Raw genomic sequence first — 19,611 nt, forward strand, 5'->3', positions numbered from 1 at the left:
GACCAGTGGTAGGGTCACGGGGAAGTGGATGGGAATGTTAGTCCGATACTTGAGTGATAGAGACCGCCCAATCGACTGCTTCTCCGACAAAGTATCACATGAGTTTTGAGGGGTTAGTAGATGGGTATGAGGTCAGGATTCACGAGTGGCAGTGATGTGACCATGAGCATTTTGTTTATCGGTTGAAATTTTAAATCTTAAGCAGCCGGCTGCGGAAAGATAAATAATTGATTATTTAAAAGTTTGTTTTAATCGAACGCGTGCCAACCGAGCGGTAGTGCTATGGGCTGGACTTATCAGTATATTTTTACTGTTGGTACAATTAAGATAACGCGAGCAAATGTCAAAAATAGTAGATGAGTTAATACTAAAGCTGCCAGTTGGAATAAATTATTACGATCAACGAATATAAACGAAAAGAAAACAGGACACCACGTAACCGATTGTAATGAAATTAAAAAATAACTTAAACGAACTTAACCGGCGGCGTGCCTTCCTATCAACGATGATAAAAGAAGGACTTATAAATTTAAAATATAAAAAGACTCCAAAAATACGTTGCATAGTAACCGCGAAGTCCCGCTACTCACAATCGAATCCGAAAGATAGCTATCTAGAATTTTAAATATAGTATTAATTCGACCGCGATCCTCCAGAAATTCTTCGTCGGCGTGCCTTCCGATCAACGGTGATGTAAGAAGGGCTTTATTCATTAAAATGATTTTATATCATAAGCCTTAAAACATATTCGTCGGCGTGCCTTCCGATCATCGATGATATAGAAAGGACTTAATCCAGCAATACGACTTGCTTGTCTCGAAAAAAAGAATTCGGATCGTTTCTATCGAAAACTATGTAAAGAGAACAAAAATAAACTCATTGGCCAACGAACGCGCGAACAAAAATAAAGAAAAAAGAAGAAGAAGAAGACCAATCACCCCATGCACACAAACAACGACACAAAAGAGATGAAAACAACACGAATCAGAAGAAATCCAATCACCCCATGTACACAAATAGCGACACAAAAGAGACGGAAAATAACACGAAAAACAGGACTGAGCGTCCACACAGGCACCGCACTACTGATGCCATTATTTAATTATAATGACCAATCACCCCATGCACTCGAACAGCGACATAAAAGAGACGGAAAATAACACGAAAAAACAGGACTGCGCGTCCATACAGGCACCGCACTACTGATGCCATTATTTAATTATAATGACCAATCACCCCATGTACACAAATAGCGACACAAAAGAGACGGAAAATAACACGAAAAAACAGGACTGAGCGTCCACACAGGCACCGCACTACTCTTTCTTGGACAATCCGGAACTGGTTCCGATAAAGTCTGGAAGCCATCGGCGCCGTCAGCAAGAGCTATTATCACGGCCAACCCCGTAAACGTTTTGACCCAAACGACCGCATTCCGAAGATTATCTCCGGAACCGACAAACCAGCTACCACGATCACTTCAACCCTCACCTCCAAGACACCAACCTCTTCAACGCCCTCAAAACCCACCCCACCTTCAAGTGCCGCCACTTCCGGCGAACCCTGATCGCCATACCAAAGGCCTAAATCTTGAATGTTCTCTCCAGCGCGTCAGTTTCCCCCATCGGATTTCCAGTGCAAGCGATCCTCAAACACCCCCACACCTTCCCCTTCCCGTCCTCTTCCATGAGTGGCACCAGGTTCAAGAAGCGTAGCCCCGCCATAGAGGTCATTTTGCGAATCATGCTGACAAGGAACACAAATAACGACGCCGTACTCCAATCGGCAATCCGTCGGGGCTAAAATCGGTTCAGGAACCAAGTTTTGGCCACTTTGGTTGCCTCACATTTGTCAAGCAGCTGCAAGCGCGAGAGATTTTGTTGAAATCGGCCGAAATCAACTTTTCATCCCGAACAAACGATTACAAACGTTGAAAACAAACAAAATGGAAAATGACAGTTGGCGGAAAGCGATATTTTGACAGCGGGCAATGTGTCAGGACAAAGCGACTGCAGCGCCACAAACGGATTGCCACAACTAAAAAAACTGTAGCAATGATTTACACAAGGGAAGAATCGAGCCCAAACGTCTGTTGTCTGTGGTGTAAGGGCAGTGCGTGTTCATCGGGAACCTAGTGCATAAGATCGGTCAAGGCCCGTTCTTACACTGAAAATTGCGAATTGCGATTCGTCGGCAAATGTACATGACGTCTTTTTGATGATGCTTTTTTTTCGTCACGAAATTCATTTAGTATTTTATGTGACAGGTTAACAGGGCTTTATAAACATATTTCAGGCGATCTGTGTCAAATTTTACACAGATCATTATTCGCGGTCAAACAAACGAGGCTGTACTGTATGGAAAATGGCACCACTGCAGCCCTTTCTTTGCAGACTTTTTCTCTAAAGCTCCCGCTTTGATTTCGCAAAATGTCAAAATTGCCCAAAATCTCCGAATTTGCCCAAGGTATTTATGTAGATTAGGTAAGGCGGAATTTCCCAGCTGTCAAAATAGTTAACACGAAACTCGGATTTTATAGGGATATGTTCATAAAAGTGAAATATTGACCATTTTCCGGGTAAATTTTACTGCATTTTTTTCTGTGGGTCGTTAAGTATTCCAAACTATTTAAACCAAAAAAAAAAACGTTACTTAATTCACCTTTAGGTGGTTGGTGTTTTCCTCACATTCATGAAGTCAATACATTAAGTAAAAATAGCAACATTCCCCCTTAACATGTTTAACAAATCAACAATTTCTTTTGATAGGGTTCGCAGACCTTCAATATTTCTGGCTCACCTGCAAGTTCTGATAAAAAACGTTTCTTAATCCACCATTAAGGCTAGTATGCAGATCGGAAGGAAAGGGGTCAAGAAACCGCTTTACGAACAGCAGAAAAAAGGAGAGGGAGCGATTTCTTGGGGCGTTTCTTCACCCTCTCTGACTTGCTTGCGCTGCCGCTGCTGCCCATTTGATTTTTTTCTTGACCGGATTCTTCCGAAGTGCATATACCGCTTTAGGTGGGTGGTGCCTTCCTTACATTTACAAAGTAAAAATGAAAATAAGTTTATGAAAAAAATATATACCCGATATAGACTTTTCCAGAAAACATGCAGACTCTCATGCTTCAATGTGGCAACCGGGCGTTTCGCATCTGGCGCGACTCTCGCACGCAAACAAAAAGACCCGGCCTTTTGAGGTTATGCAAAAAATCACCCTTTTTTGTATCTACGAAAAATCTTTTTCTTGGCATAACTTTTTAAATACTTTACTAAACAAAATAAAATTTAATAGGGTCTTAGGGGACCCCAAAAGGAACAGAATAAGGCGGATCCGGCCAAAATCGGTTCAGTCAGTTCTGAGATAACCGTGTGGAAAAAATCGTGTCTACACCACGGTCTACACCGAGGTCAACACACATCCCCACAGACATTAGTTCAGAATTTGTTTCTGAGTCGATAGGTATACGTGAAGGTATATCTCTAGAGCCCATCCCACTCTTACTCAACGTGAACTGTCCCTAGAGCAAGTGGGTAGACTGTTTCTTTACATTTAAGGTTAAGCCCTTTTGAAAAGTTACTACGGAGTTGATGATTATATCTATCCAGGTTTTTAAGCGAATATGGCTTTCGAATGTTGAACGTCCGAAATGTCAAAATCGCACGTCCGAACGCCAAAATTGCACGTCCGAAATGCCAAAATCGCATCAGTAGCACCAACATCTAATCTAATCTAATCTAATCTAACCCTAGCGCAGCCAGGTTGATGCCTTAGGTTGATTAACGCCTAGCATCCTCTTGTCATTATTAACAATTGCAGTGCCCCAATGCAATAAATTGCTTTGAAACATCACAAACGTTAAAACGGCCAGGCCAATTGCGTAAAGTTATCCGCAAAGATGATTCGTTGAAGTGGATTGAGTTTGAGCACGAATGTTCAAACAACAACACATTTCTGAATCTACAGGGGAGGAAGAAACGTGGGGATCCCTCGCTCACGTTCCTGTTTGTTTAGGCAATTTATCGTTGGGAGCCACCATGCTAAGAAGTTTCGGTGCTCCGGGACCCTCGAGGATGGGACATCGTATTTCCACAAATGCCCTGGACACCGAGCTGGACACTATTTGCCGTGGTTATAGCGCCACAACTCGCTCACTGAAACATTGCACAACGGGAAATCGCGCAGTAGCACCAACATTAGAAAAAAAATGTGGCTGTCATGTCATTGCACACTTTTACCGTAATGTTGGTACCACTGCGTGATTTTGACATTTCGGGTGTTCACCATTCGAACGCCATTTTCGCTTTAAAAGCTGGATTGTTTTTTTTCTTTTTCAAAAAGGTCCTATCTTAAAATTAAAAATGCAACATGGAGTTAAACTGTATGACAAGCTTCTGTGAAGTTTACCATGACAGTTACGAAAGTTTAACTCCATGTTACCGACTCACATCTCTCTTTTTAATTTCTCGATAAGCTACACTCAAACCCCGATTGTTTGACGCCAACTGTTGTCAAACGAACGGGGTCACTTTTTAGTTTGACACCCTTTTTACACAGGAAGGTGCTGTGCCCTATCCCTCGCCTAGACCACACCAAAATCCATGATAAAGCTGTCAGACCAAATCTGCCAGACCAAGACTGTCAGACCAAAGAGCAAAAAGTGAACAATCTTGGTCTTCAACGTAGGTGCACACAAATGAAGAAAATAAATTCTGAAAAAGAATTTTATTTTTCCAATTCAATGACTGGTTTTGGGCTGCAAAATTAAATGTACGCCAGAAAATGATTTAACAGTGCGGCGTACTGTACACCGACAATTAAATAAGCAATTAAAAGCCTTAATCTTCCACTTTAATTTTTGATCGCGCTTTCGGTTTACACCTAAACAATCTTGAAATTATTTATACGGATTTGTGATTCCTCTCTTTCCATCATTCCTTTGTTTTTACACGGAGTTCACAGACACTACCAAACGTTTGTTTTGATAGTGTTCGTGACCGCCGTATAAAAAGTGACAGTTCACCACTTTTTAGTTTGACTATGATCAACCAACGGGGTACAAACTAATGGTACGTTCGTTTGAGGGCTAGTTCCTCACTGAGTGCCGCACTCGGAGCTTTCAAAGTGTTTTTTTTGCAGAAACTTGCGCTAGTTCCACACGACTTTCGCCGCCATCTTGGAACTGAAACTCTAGGGCGTACTCGATATTTTTTCAGTTTCATGCGAGTTCCATGCACACTGAAAAAGAATGTTCGTTTGAACCAAAACTGGCACCAACGAGTGCGGCACTCAGTGCCGCACTGGCTGTTCAAACGAACGTACCATAAAAAAGTGTCAAACTAAAAAGTGACCCCATTCGTATGACAACAGTTTGTGCCAACATTAGAACGAAATGTGACTGTCATCCCATGGCACCCTTTTTTTGTAATGTTGATACCACTGCGTGATTTTGACATTTCGGGCGTGCACCATTCGTATGCCATCTTCGCTTAAAATCTTGATTGTTTAGGTTTGCCCGATTTTCCTGGCACTGATTGATGCAATCACACTTTTGCAAACCCAGTTTGCGCGTATACCTACATTGATGTACTTTCTTGCGCCTTGGCACCGCTGCCATCATAACAGAAAAAGCTTTCTCGCAGTGCTGCCAGTACGGCCGATTTGTTCTCGAATGTTGCCGTTGAAGGGAAATGTTTTTTAGAAATTTTATGAATTTTGAGGACTTTCGTTACGTTTTGACATAATTTATTCAAGTTAAATATTTCATCAATTTTAATACGTAAATTAGAATACCCTCGTGTGTTTTCCTTGACACTTTTTGGTTATTCACCCAACTTGTCTTCATCAAACATTTCGCCGCCAGTTTCGCCTGCTCCTCCTGGCAACCCTGCAACATGTCAGCCATTGTTTAAGCAAAGTTGGACATTTCGCTTCTGCTCCGTCGAGGGATTTTCGTGCGTAAATTTCGGTCCATTTTCGCGTGTTTCCGCGGTCAAAGTGTGGTCCAGTCGGTGCGCCAGCCGTCCACGGTGGAATCTACGGTAACGGTGCGGGTTGGGCTCTGGCGCGGCCGTCACTTTAGTGGGGTGGCAATTTCGGGGCAATTTTTTTTCTTTCTTTTTTTGCTGCTGCGCTGCCGAGGGCTTCTTCTTCTTGCGGGACGGAACACGGCGGAGTGGCAGAAGTGAGCGTGTGTGTGTGTGCGTAGTGACCGCGCGCGTACGTGTGCCAGTGTGTGCGGCCTTTCTTTTGGCAGGATTACGGGGGCTCCGGAACCTAGGCTCGGGCCGGAATTGTGTGAGAAAGGGTGACTTCTTTTTAGTGCGGGGAATCAGTTTCGCCTCGGAGGAGGAAAAGGCAGATTCCAGAGTGCCGAGGAGGGAGGGAGGCGAGCAAAAAAAAAAACTGTGAATTTCGTTCCTCCAGTGAGAGAGTGAGAAGAAAAAGTGGAAATTTGTGTGGCAAGAAGAGGGGCCACGGCCTGAAATCGATTCGCTGGTGGAGTGTGAGCAGTGAGAAAACGAAAAAAAAAATCGAAAAACGGTTCCAGGGGAAATCCGGAGCGACCGCTGCGGGTTGTGAAATCTTCCCTTTTAAGGGAGCGTGCCGCGCGGACACACCAACTTTGCACACGCACACCCCCGTTCCGGGAGGGAGGGGAACTTCGGGGGCGGAAGCGTAACCCCGTGGCCCCAAAAAAATCGGAAGGAAAATTGGGGTGGAATATTTATGAGAGTTGGAGCTGGGACCCCATCCTCCAGTAATGGGTAGTGGGAGGTTTCCTAAAAGTGGTTCCCCACCAGGATTCGCGCTGATTCGGTAACGCTGGTTGACAGGAGACGGTGGTGGACACAAGAGTTCGGTGACGTTTGGACACGGTTAGAAAGAGAGAGAGAGAGAGAGAGATTGAGGTGGTCAGAAGAAGAGTGTGAAGATGTTTATAAAATGCAGCTTAAGCGATACTACTAAAGAGCTACTATCGCGCGCCGCGCGCGCACTTATACTAACTAGACAAATGTAGTTACTTAGTATATTTACTCGGCGAGATTAGTTGCAGCACCGTCAGCAGCGTGGGGAGCACGATGTTTGGGGATTCCACTTTGCGCAGCAGGATTCGAAGGATGTTATACTAAAAGTTCAAAGAACGAGTTTTGTTATTACATTGAATGCAATGTTAGCGTGTCCCAAAAAAACACGAAGTCGAGGAATTCAATGTGCTCAGTTCTCAAATGATAGAAAATCATGTTAGAAACAACTCTCTCATACATGAAAACTTTCGGAAAAATCGTTTACCACGTTCCCTGGGCATTTTTTTGAAAAAAGTCAGTTTTTTCGACAATTTCACAAAATCTGCTGAGAAAAAATGGAAAATTTTAAAATTTCAAATAGCCTATACCGTTAAATTATGGTCTGTGGTCCAATAAACAAGTTAATGTATCGATTTGGCCTTTTAAAACCTTGTTTCCACTTTCCCGGTAGCTTTTATGTCGAAAAATACGAGTTTTTGCTTTACTTTTTTTCAATCTTTTCCCTCGGTATTGAACACAAAAATTTCTTCATATGTGAGAATACATGCATCTTGTAGGAAATTTTCCGCCGAAGATTTTCGTCTAAGCAACTTTGAAGTTTCATCAACTCTGAGCTGAGATATTCCAGTTTTTGTGAAGAAAGACTATTGAATATTTGAAAATGTTGATATTAATCATCATTGGCATACAATATTAAGAATAATTTAAGCCTAATTTGAAGTGTGGCTGTATTGCATCTGTATTTAAACATGATTGGTTAATCCTTCAATACTAAGGGCCACCTGATGTTGTTTTCGCATGGCACACTACGTGCTAAATCAATGAATTACTTTTAGCAAATAACTCATATTTAGAGCATTTTGCATTTAAACCAATCGATGCACGTTTGCTGTGTTTCCATGGATACAAATAAACAAATAATAAATATAAGGTTCAATTGTACGCATTTCCGTGATCTGAACCACAACGTAACGTTTACACTCCCTTCTTATAACTCCTGTTGATAAATCCGATGTTCAGGTAAATTAAAAATATCACTAATATTTGGAATTTATTCTATAGGGATCCATCCATTAATCACGTAGACATTTTTTTTAAATCTCACCTCCCACCCCTTCTCATGGTCAATTGTCCATAAAAAAAACTTTTTTGGATGGAGCGTGGACAATTGCCAACCCCGTACAATCGAACCATATATTTCGATGCCTCTGTGCTCTTGTACTAAGCTTACTGGTTTTCCTATCTAGATAGCATAAGAGAGCACAGATGCATCGATTTGTTATTTGTTTATTTGTATCCATGGAAACACAGCAAACGTGCATCGATTGGTTTAAATGCAAAATGCTCTAAATATGAGTTATTTGCTAAAAGTAATTCATTGATTTAGCACGTAGTGTGCCATGAGAAAACAACACCAGGTGGCCCTTAGTATTGAAGGATGAACCAATCATGTTTAAAAACAGATGCAATACAGCCGCACTTCAAATTAGGCTTAAATTATTCTTAATATTGTATGCAAATGATGATTAATATCAACATTTTCAAATACTCAATATTCTTTCTTCACAAAAACTGGAATATCTCAGCTCAGAGTTGATGAAACTTCAAAGTTGCTTAGACGAAAATCTTCGGCGGAAAATTTCCTACAAGATGCATGTATTCTCACATATGAGGAAATTTTTGTGTTCAATACCGAGGGAAAAGATTGAAAAAAAGTAAAGCAAAAACTCGTATTTTTCGACATAAAAGCTACCGGGAAAGTGAAAACAAGGTTTTAAAAGGCCAAATCGATACATTAATTTGTTTATTGGACCACAGACCATCATTTAATGGTATAGGTTATTTGAAATTTTAACAATTTTCATTTTTTCTAAGCAGATTTTGTGAAATTGTCGAAAAAACTGACTTTTTCAAAAAAAATGCCCAGGGAACGTGGTAAACGATATTTCCGAAAGTTTTCATTTATGAGAGAGTTGTTTCTAACATGATTTTCTATCATTTGAGAACTGAGCACATTGAATTCCTCGACTTCGTGTTTTTTTGGGACACGCTAATGCAATGTCTAACGTTCACTTCTTATTGAGCTATTTATCACTCGATTTCAGTTGAAAACGCTTTTTATGAGCTGTAATTGAACGTCAAAGTGCTGATATGCCAACATAAGAGGCACGATGGAGTTAGATGCTGTTCCTCTCACATATCAAAGTTGTTAAAACTTTACTTTATTTTGAACATTTTTACACCTTATTTATGAAGATTGCTGTGCAAGCCACCAGGAAAATGGTTTAAAATTGTTTCAAAGGTGAATTACAAAAACAGTATTTTCAGCTGTCCTTGCAGCTTTGAGTTTGAGCAGGTAAATCAGAACCAGTGATCCAAGAATTCTTCAAAATGCAAAGTGTACAGAAATTGCGGGAACGGACGAAACTAATATTCAAAAATTGTTTTGTTGAGTCCATAGTGATTAAAAGCTTAAACATAGAAATTGATCAAAATACTCATATTTCCTTTGTGAAATTGAAATGGTATCTTTTGGGGGTTTTTTTAAGTGAACTATTCTTTTGCGATTGCAACCAAATTCGTCATTTAGAGTAAAGTTTTTCGTAGAACAAAAGTTGCCTAAAATGACCTCCTGAACACGGGAAAAATAAATAATTTCGAAAAAAAATTGGCCAGTAGAGGGTTAAGGTGTATTTAGTAACTTTTCGCCTTCCTCGCTGAGAAAAAGCTGTAACATAAATCGAAAATTTAACTAGTTAAATAAACTTCGTAGACATACCTTCACGTATACATATCGACTTAGAGTCGAAAGTACCTTTTGAAAATTATACAGTACCAGTTTATTTACTGTCGCTCGAAAAAAGTCCGTTTAATATGTAATTGCGTAAATTTTGAGTGAATGGTGAAGTTTGCAAGGTGGCCACTCAAGTCGGGGAATCGGCAAAGTCGGGTATTCGCCAAAAACCTAGAAAAAGTCCGGAATTTGTGATTTTTTTGTCAAAAAGTCGGGATTTCCAAGTATACATGTTTGAACATTATTTTTTAACTCTTGAATAATTTCGTAATATTTTGTACAATTTTCAAATTAAATTCATTCTGCTTTAGTAATTTACTTTGAATTTAAGGTTCTTTTCACTATTTCAATAAATTTGAGAAGGCTATTTAAGACATCTTTTTTTTTTTAATTTTTTGTTCTATCTTTTAAAATAAATATTGGTTATCTTTAAAAAAAAGATTTTCATAATATTCGTTATGAATCAAATCATATTTTTTATTTTTTGTTTATCAAACAAGAGGTAATGTTAAAGAAAACTGTTTCATTTTGTCACGTTAATTGAATACTTGAAAAAATATTCCAACTTGAGATTTGCAATGTTTTTTTTGTAAATATTTGTAAATTTTTGTGAGAATGTGTAACTTTACCAGATTTAATTTAGGCCGTTGCAAATATTTTTCAAAGTTTATATCCCCCCCCCCTTTCAAAGTTGGCCCTGAATAATCAGGGGGCAAACAATTTTTTTTTCGAAAAACTTTAATTTTTTTTATGAAAATTAAAGTTTAATCAACTAAAAACCAGTTAAAACACATTTTCCCGCTTTTATAATCATATTCAGCATGTTTGAACTCCTTTGAAAACATTTTAAATTTTCATTAAATACCAATGTACAGTGTAAAAAGTTTTTTTTTCTTCGAAAAAAAAAAAATCGTCATTATACCTCGATATTTTTAAAACTAATTATTGGAAAGCAACTGTTACAGTACGCCTGTAAAATGCATTTTAAAACACTTTTTTCATCCAAATGTTCAAACCTAGGCTTGTAATTTCAATTTATATATTTTTTTTTCTGCCCCCTCGACTTTGGTCAGAGCCGAGAAACATAAACTTCAAAAAATATTTGCAACGGCCTTACTTTAGATAAAACATGATTTTCAGTCATCGAAAAACTTCAGATCGAATGAAATCTAATCGCTGTTCACTTTGAATGGAAAAGTTTAAAACTTTTTTACGTTTTGAAAACATAAAAAAATATTTAAATTGTAATAAAATAATTCCAAGAAGTTTCGAGTTACTGCAAAATTGTTTACAGAATGTGTATCTTGAAACGTTTCTCTTAAAATAAATGGGATCTTAGGGACCATGAAAAAACATAAAATAAAATTAACTTACTATTTTTTAGTAAGTAAGCTTATTTTCTATCCAGGTTACGACCATCATCTGAACTACACTGAAAAAAATATTCTGTTTTGAGTTACAGTAGTTGTTCGGTAACTGGGCTGAGAACGTAGCCCAGTCACCGAATGCTGCTCGTTAACTGGGCTGAACGAAAAATAACGAGGGGACCACCGATGCATAATATATTCCAGATGAAATATAAAAATAAAAGTTACTCAAATTAATTTACAATGCTTACTTTTCATTTTTCTTTAATTGTAACTTGAAATTAAACAAAAGTTGGAAACAAGTTTTTTTATTTATTGAATATGATTTTTGCATCCATTAACCCCTCGGTCATTTTGGTTTGTTTTGGTTTTTTGACGTTTGTCTGCTTTTTAACTGGGCTACGGCCCAGTTATCGAGCGCCCAGTTAAACAACGCCCAGTTACCGAACAACTACTGTATGAGCAATTTAATTAGCTTTTATCTGTAAGCCCATGCTTCCAATTAAAATGTGATCAAAGACAAACTTATGGGAAATCGAGCATTTCGGTAAACATATCTACGAGACGGAAAAATCAAGTCTGTCATATAGAAATTGTAAAAACCTATTTTTTTTTTTGAACATTTATATTTTTAAAACCGCTGTAACTTCACAACGATTGGACTAAGGACAATGGTCAATATGGAGACTTTCATGTTAAATTGTCTGAAGAATCTATTCTCGTGTTCGATTTCTGAAAATATTGACGTTTAAAGCACTTAAAAAAACGTTACTTAATCCACCTTTAGGTGGTTGGTGCCTTCCTCACATTCATAAAGTAAAGACACAACATCCTCAAAAAAATGTATAAAAACACTTATTTTTTATCAAATTATCTGAGATCCGGCCCCAAAAAAATATATCAAACACACTAAAGTACTTATAACTTTTGATAGGGTTGTTAAATCTTCAATCTTTTGGGTTTGTTGGAAAGGTCTTTTGATTACCTATCCAACGATTGGTCGCATGATAGATCCGGACAACTTTTTCATCAAAATATTTGAGATCCGGCTTCAAAAAAATCTATAAATAGCACTTAAACGCTCATAACTTTTGATGGGTTTGTCAGATCTTCAATCTTTTTAACGCGTTGGAAAGGACTTTCAAATACCTTTCTAATAATATATAGCATGTCCGGTTTTCTTACAAAAACCACCCTTTTTACAATCTTCCGAAGTTTAGCTAAAATCGTTTTTTTAGCTTAACTTTTGAAGTACTTTTCTAAATTTCATAATATTAACTAGGGTCTTGTGGGACCCCAAGACGAATCGAATGAGACCAAAACGGTCCAAATCGGTTCAGCCAGTCCGGAGATAATCGAGCGCATATTTTTCGGTGCACGGACTCACATCCAGACACACGCACGGACATTTGTTCAGAATTTGATTCTGAGTCGATAGGTATACGTGAAGGTGGGTCTACGAGGTCAAATAAAGAAGTTAATTTTTCGAGTGATTTTAAAGCCTTTCCTCATCGAGGTGAGGAAGGCAAAACAGTTTCAGTAAATAATATTTGTATTTTTTAAGGAGAGTTGCTCCATCCTACATTTTTCGTGAGTCTTTTTGTAACATTTTGGGGTATTTCTACAAGAAAAAAAAAATGAACGAGCAAATATCGTGGGCTCAACTTCAAATTTGACTTTCAAACTAAAAAATCCAAAAAAAATCTCATTAAAGTGGCGTATTTTTTTAAATTCAGAGCAATTTTCTGAGTTTTCGGTCATTCGATTTTTTTTGTATTTTTTAATCCGGCTGAAACTTTTTTGGTGCCTTCGGTATGCCCAAAGAAGCCAATTTGCATCATTAGTTTGTCCATATAATTTTCCATACAAATTTGGCAGCTGTCCATACAAAAATGATATGTGAAAATTCATCTTTTGAAGGAATTTTTTGATCGAGTTGGTGTCTTCGACAAAGTTGTAGGTATGGATATGGACTACACTGAAAAAAAATGATACACGGTAAAAAAAAATTTGGTGATTTTTTATTTAACTTTTTGTCACTAAAACTTGATTTGCAAAACATAAAATGCCAACTTTTCAGAAATTTCCAGAATGGGCAAAAAATCTTTGACCGAGTTATGATTTTTTGAATCAATACTGATTTTTTGAAAAAATCGAAATATCGGTCGCAAAAATTTTTCAACTTCATTTTTCGATGTAAAATCGAATTTGCAATCAAAAAGTACTTTAGTGATTTTTTGATAAAGAGCACCGTTTTCAAGTTATAGGCATTTTTAGGTAACTTTTTTGAAAAAAGTCGCAGTTTTTCATTTTTTAAAATTAGTGCCCATGTTTGCCCACCTTTGAAAAAAATATTTTTGAAAAGCTGAGAAAATTCTCTATATTTTGCTTTATTGAACTTTGTTGATGCGACCCATAGTTGCTGAGATATTGCTATGCAAAGGCTAAAAAACAGGAAAATTGATGTTTTCTAAGTCTCACCCAAACAACCCACCATTTTCTAATGTCGATATCTCAGCAACTATAGGTCCGATTTACAATGTTAAAACATGAAACATTCGTGAAATTTTCCGGTCTTCTCGAAAAAAATATTTTCAAAAATTTAAAGTCAAGACTAACATTTTAAACTGGCCAAACATTCAATATTACGCCCATTTGAAATGTTAGTCTTGATTTTAAATTTTTGAAAATATTTTTTTCGAAAAGATCGGAAAATTTCACGAATGTTTCAACAACTCTTCTGAAGACACAAAAGCTACAAAACTTCATCATTTTACGGAAAATTCATTTTCCACTTAATTTTGCGATCTGGACCACTGCACAGTGGTCCGAAACCGGAATCTAGCGTGACAAAATTGATAGCGGCCACACGTTAAGATTTAGAGCTTTGGTGTCTTCGGGACAAATGATCAGGGTCAATAGGGCCATCTTTTGGTATGGTGGACATTAGGGTGGTCCAAATTTTAGGGTGATTCAGAATTTTTATTTTGGCGGGATGACGAGATATCGCTTTGGTGTCTTCAGAAAAGTTGTAGAGAACACCATTCTGAGCAACTTTGCTGAAGAACACAAAGCTCTATCTTTAAACGGGAAGCTTCTAGAGCCATTTTTGTAATTTAGGTTGAAGTGTTTATGAAAAAATGAGTTTTTTGAATTTAGACATTTGTAGATCAACAAAATAATTAAATTTATTCCTGAAATATTTCAGCCAAAACTTGTTTCTTCTTTTACAACCACTAGATCATCTAGTACATTTTTGAGCCCTTCTAGACAATTGTAGAGCTTGTCAAAATGAACATTTTTATTCTTGAAAAATTAATTTTGTTCAATTCTATCAAAAGTTATGGGCAAAAAACGATTAAAAAATGCTCTTTTTCAAATTGAGATTAAATAAGTTAAACAAAAAAGACCTCCGAGATATTTTCAGCAAATGTACTCTAAAATGTGTACTTTCAGATGCTTCTAAGAGCGAGGTCAAACTCCACCACATTTTCGAGTTATTCACATTTCAAAATGGCGTCTTTTTCGTCGTATTTTGGCTAAAACTTTCGTTTTAAAGGTCCGATTTTTGCTCTCTTGGAAGATAAATGTGTGTTTTGATAAGCTCTACAAATGTCTAGAAGACACCAACTCGCTACGACACAAGTCTGAGTTGATAAATTCAAAAAACTCATTTTTTCATAAACACTTCAACCTAAATTACAAAAATGGCTCTAGAAACTTCCCGTTTAAAGATAGAGCTTTGTGTTCTTCAGCAAAGTTGCTCAGAATGGTGTTCTCTACAACTTTTCTGAAGACACCAAAGCGATATCTCGTCATCCCGCCAAAATAAAAATTCTGAATCATCCTAAAATTTGGACCACCCTAATGTCCACCATACCAAAAGATGCCCCTATTGACCCTGATCATTTGTCCCGAAGACACCAAAGCTCTAAATCTTAACGTGTGGCCGCTATCAATTTTGTCACGCTAGATTTCGGTTTCGGACCACTGTGCAGTGGTCCAGATCGCAAAATTAAGTGGAAAATGAATTTTCCGTAAAATGATGAAGTTTTGTAGCTTTTGTGTCTTCAGAAGAGTTGTTGCATATGGAAAGGGTCAACTTTAGATTTGATTGGAAATTAGGGTGGTTCACTATTAAGGTGATTTTGAAAATCTAACTTTTCATGAATATTTTTGGGTTTTTTTGTCTTCTAAAAAGTTGTTGGACATGCCAATCCAAGCAACTTTGTCGAAGACATCCAAATTTTATCTCGTAATCTACGCCTTCTACGACCAAATTTATAGAAAGCATCTGAGCAATCCTTCAAAAATCAATTTTTTGAACATGGCAATTGAGGGTTAAGTTTTAGAGAAAAGTGGTATTCGGGGCACTTTTAGAGCTCTAAAAAACAATCATTTTTTTATTTTTTGACAAGTCAATTCGGACTTAAGGGTCAAAAGTTACAGCGATTTTAAGGTAAAAAGATGCAAATTTAAAACTTAAATATCTCGAAATGGCGCAAGCCAAATTTTAAGCGCCAGGTCATTTGAAAGAGGAGATCCAGCATTATAAACGCTGAAAAAATCTCAGGGATGTTTTTCTTTAAACACGAGATATCTTCATTTGAAAAAGTCTAATTTTCAAGGGAAAACCATATGGGACTACCTTAACGAATTTCGAAAATTGTCCAAATATATGTTTTGCCCGCTGAATCTAAATATGCCCTCCGAATTGATATGCAACAACTCTTCTGAAGACACCAAAGCTCCAAAACTTCATCATTTTACGGAAAATCCATTTTCCACTTAATTTTGCGATCTGGACCACTGTGCACCTATGTGATAATCTTTTTCAAACATTGATTTTTGTGCTATCAAGTAATGTTTTGAGTGCATTTCACTCTAGTCACTCTGTTTGCCTTCAGCACTCAAGAAAGGCTAGACGTATTTGTGTCATCTAGAAACTAGTTGATGCGTTCTCATCCGGATTTGTTTCCTTCAAAATGCGGATCCCTTTTTAGAATTGTAATGTATTGTGAGTCAAATATGATTTAGGCTCAAGTTCAAAAGATTGTACACAATAAGGGTGGTTTAAGAAAGGACACTATCAAGAGTAAAGACTACATAAGTTGTTTTTTTTTTGTAGCCGGATGAATAAATGTGAGAAAGGCCACCTCAAGATGGTTTAGGGAACAACGACAACCAGTTCTACCGAATCCGCGCATTCTGTGCTCATCAAACAATACCACCACCATTTCCACCTGGCATGCTCCTGGACATATTTATTCCACCCGGCCCGGCAAACACGAACGCACACACACACACACACTCGCTGTACTCTGCTCATTATGCTGCGGGACCTTCATTCTGTCGACGATCAATCGAGAGACGCAACCCCCCGTCCAAGAAGAGAACCTGCCAGCCAGCCTTTTCGTTTGGTGTTGTTCGCCTTTAACACTGTACACCTCTCCGCCTATCCCCATTCAGGTCCATTTTCTTTCGGCGTGTATTTCTGAGAAGTGCAGCATCAGCCAGTGCGGCGGAGAAGAGGCAACCCCGGAATTGGGAAGAAAGTAGTGCGCGAGCGAGTGAAGAAAGAGCTTAAAGTGAAGTTTTTTTCGGTTAAAGTTCGGTCCGTGAGTCGTGTGTCGTGTGGTCTTCGTCTTGACTGACCAAAACCATCACCGCACAACCGAGAGAGAGTGAGGAAGAGTTTTTTGCGCGAATCGTTGTTTGGTCGTGATATCGGATTTACTCCAGCAACCGCGAAAGAAAAACGTAGCCGAAGCCGCCAGTCAGCTCTGGAGCGATCCAGTTTGGAGCTTCCACGAGGCAGCACTACGGTCTAAGAGACTCGCGGTCGTCGTCATTAGAGTCGCCAATCCAACGCGCCACCACTACCGCGCTTTCCTGTCAGCAGCCAGCAACCAGCAACGAAACAGCAACAGCAACAAAGCACCACGCGAGCCTCGCGGTTTCGAGTCGGCTGTTTTCCGTTCAACTATTGAGGATCCTAAGGATACAGTTTTTATGAATCATTTCCCATTAAGTTAGGTGAGTACACGGCACTTTGGTTAGACACTATTTGTTGACAATTTGTACTAGATAACACACACACACAGAGGGTTGATTTGAGAACTGATTTATATTTTCGTAAGCTCGCTTCTTGGTTATGGGTCTGCCCTGCGATGTTACCATCGCTATTTCCATTAACATTTCTAAGGAATCGCGTAAACTGAACACACCCATTTGTTTAAAAAATTGTAAAAACAATTCCTGGCCAGCAGTGAAATCATGGGAAAGTATGATTTGTACTAGACCCGAGTAATGCTGATACCACTTATCTCAGTCACAGGTGGTGAAAGCCATCGGGCTGCTTTCAATGAACCATTCCAGAATGGCAGATCCAGATCCTGGCGGCCGAATTCCGAGGTCACTGGGCGATGTCCGGCCCGTCTAAAACGTAGAGTAAGAACCTTACGGAATTCGATCCTCGATTTAAAAAAAATACAATTCTTCGAAACGATATTTTTGAATATTACACCCTTTTGAAATGTTAGTCTCGATTTAAAAATTTTGAAAATATTTTTTTCGAAAAAATCGGAAAATTTCACGAATGTTTCACATTGAAAATCGGACCATTTGTTACTGAGATATCGACGTTAGAAAATGGTGGGTTGTTTGGGTGAGACATTAAAAACATCAGTTTTCCGGTTTTTAATTACTTGCATGACAATATCTCAGCAACTAAGGGTCGTATTAACAAAGTTCAAAATCGAATACAAAGAATTTTCTCAGCTTTTCAAAAATACGTTTTTTTCAAAGGTGGGCAAACATGGGCCCTTATTAAAAAAATGAAAAACTGCGACTATTTTCAAAAAAGTCACCTAAAAATGGATTGAACGGTGCACTTTATCAAAATTTCACTAAAGTACTTGTTAAGGGGACAGGGGGTAACTGTGATTTCTCAACCATAACAGCATTTCTTTGAAAGAATTTCGTTAGATGTTCATAAATAACTATTATTCAACGTCATCCAAAAGAAAAAAAGTATCTAAAAACGAAAATTTAATTAAAAATGCATTTTTTGATGTTTTTGGACTCATCTATCTACACAATAATGAAGATTATGGCAAAAACTATATAGCTCAACACTTACAATAACAATAAATGCTTTTTATATTGTCCAAAAATCAAAAGCAAAGTTCAATGAAAATTAGATGAAAACACAACATTTTAAAGTATTGCAAATAACTTAAGCTGTTTTTATACCACGATGCTCAAATTTTTCCAGCATGGTTTAGCAGTGTTAAGCCTCCAATTTCTATGATTTTTCACCCGGAAAATTCTTTCAAATACCGAGAAAAGCAGGGGGTGCATTTTGCCGCGGGGGTGCATATTACCCCCTCTCCCCCTAATTGCAAATTTGATTTTACATTGAAAAATGAAGTTGAAAATTTTTGCGACCAATATTTCGGTTTTTTTTTTAAATCAGTATTGATTAAAAATCATAACTCGGTCAAAGATTTTTTGCCCAACCTGGAAATTTCTAAAAAGTTAGCATTTAATGTCCTCTAAAACATATAAAACCCTGGGCCTTGTAAAGTCAAGGGGCATGATTTGATCCTAGTGCATTAGTTAAAATTTGGGTATACATTCTTTTTTATAAGCACTATGGACACCTCTTCATGCTACGAGAACTCGCTTTGTCGCAGCCCCAGGGCTTAAGCGTTGACCGATAAGCTGTCTTCGTGAACTAGGTAGTTCTCCGATAGTGAAAATATCACAATTGCACAAGACACCGCTGCTTCTGTGACTTTTTCACTATCACAATGTGGGATTCAGGTGGGACTTTAGGATAGTACAATTGATTTGTTGCTTAGCATTAGCATTTAAAATAAATCTGTTTGCTTTCCAAATCTATTTGATGATAAATTTAGTTGCAATTGTTAAGTTAGAGTAATGCTGTCAATAAACATTGATTGATGTAGAATACTAGGCATTCTTTTATGTCAAATTGTCCATAGAGTCTCGATCAATCAATAATGTAATGTTATCGGACAAAATTCGTTGATCTGTTGAACTAACGGTTTTCGGATTATGGTTGTATCGACCATTGTTGCGAATCGAGGAACTACGGATCTTTTGACGTAAATGGTCATTTCTTTTTCAAATCGCGATTTTTATCCTATTTGTATATCTGTTCATACATTTTTTTATAGAAGTATGTTGTAGTACTACAGTTAAAGGAATGTTTACTTTTGAACATTAAGTTTAGAGTATTTTAGATTAAAGTTTAGATTTTCAATCCAAAGTAGTTAGCAAATGAATATTTGGACTTAAATGAATAACACAGTTCAACAAGATTTTGTCTCTGAGACGAGTATATGTGTTCCTAGTAGAATTTTGCCTGCTGAATCCGAATCCGGGTCCAGAATTG

The 19,611-nt window shown here is 37.8% G+C and overlaps 1 protein-coding gene across 3 annotated transcripts in view; it reads left to right on the forward strand.

Moving 5' to 3' along the window:
* Positions 1–5,876: 5,876 nt before the first annotated feature.
* Positions 5,877–19,611, forward strand: part of LOC6039526 (regulator of gene activity) — a 51,876-nt gene continuing 38,141 nt past the window's right edge. For 2 of the 3 annotated variants that reach the window (XM_038262860.1, XM_001849075.2), the window contains exons 1-2: positions 5,877–6,041; positions 16,659–17,225. The gene's annotated coding sequence lies outside the window, so the exon portion shown is untranslated. Of the gene's footprint in view, positions 6,048–16,658; positions 17,226–19,611 lie in introns of all 3 variants that reach the window. The other variant, XM_038262861.1, reaches the window with a different exon arrangement.

The sequence above is a fragment of the Culex quinquefasciatus genome, chromosome 3 (assembly GCF_015732765.1).
Source record: "Culex quinquefasciatus strain JHB chromosome 3, VPISU_Cqui_1.0_pri_paternal, whole genome shotgun sequence".
Taxonomy (NCBI): domain Eukaryota; kingdom Metazoa; phylum Arthropoda; class Insecta; order Diptera; family Culicidae; genus Culex; species Culex quinquefasciatus.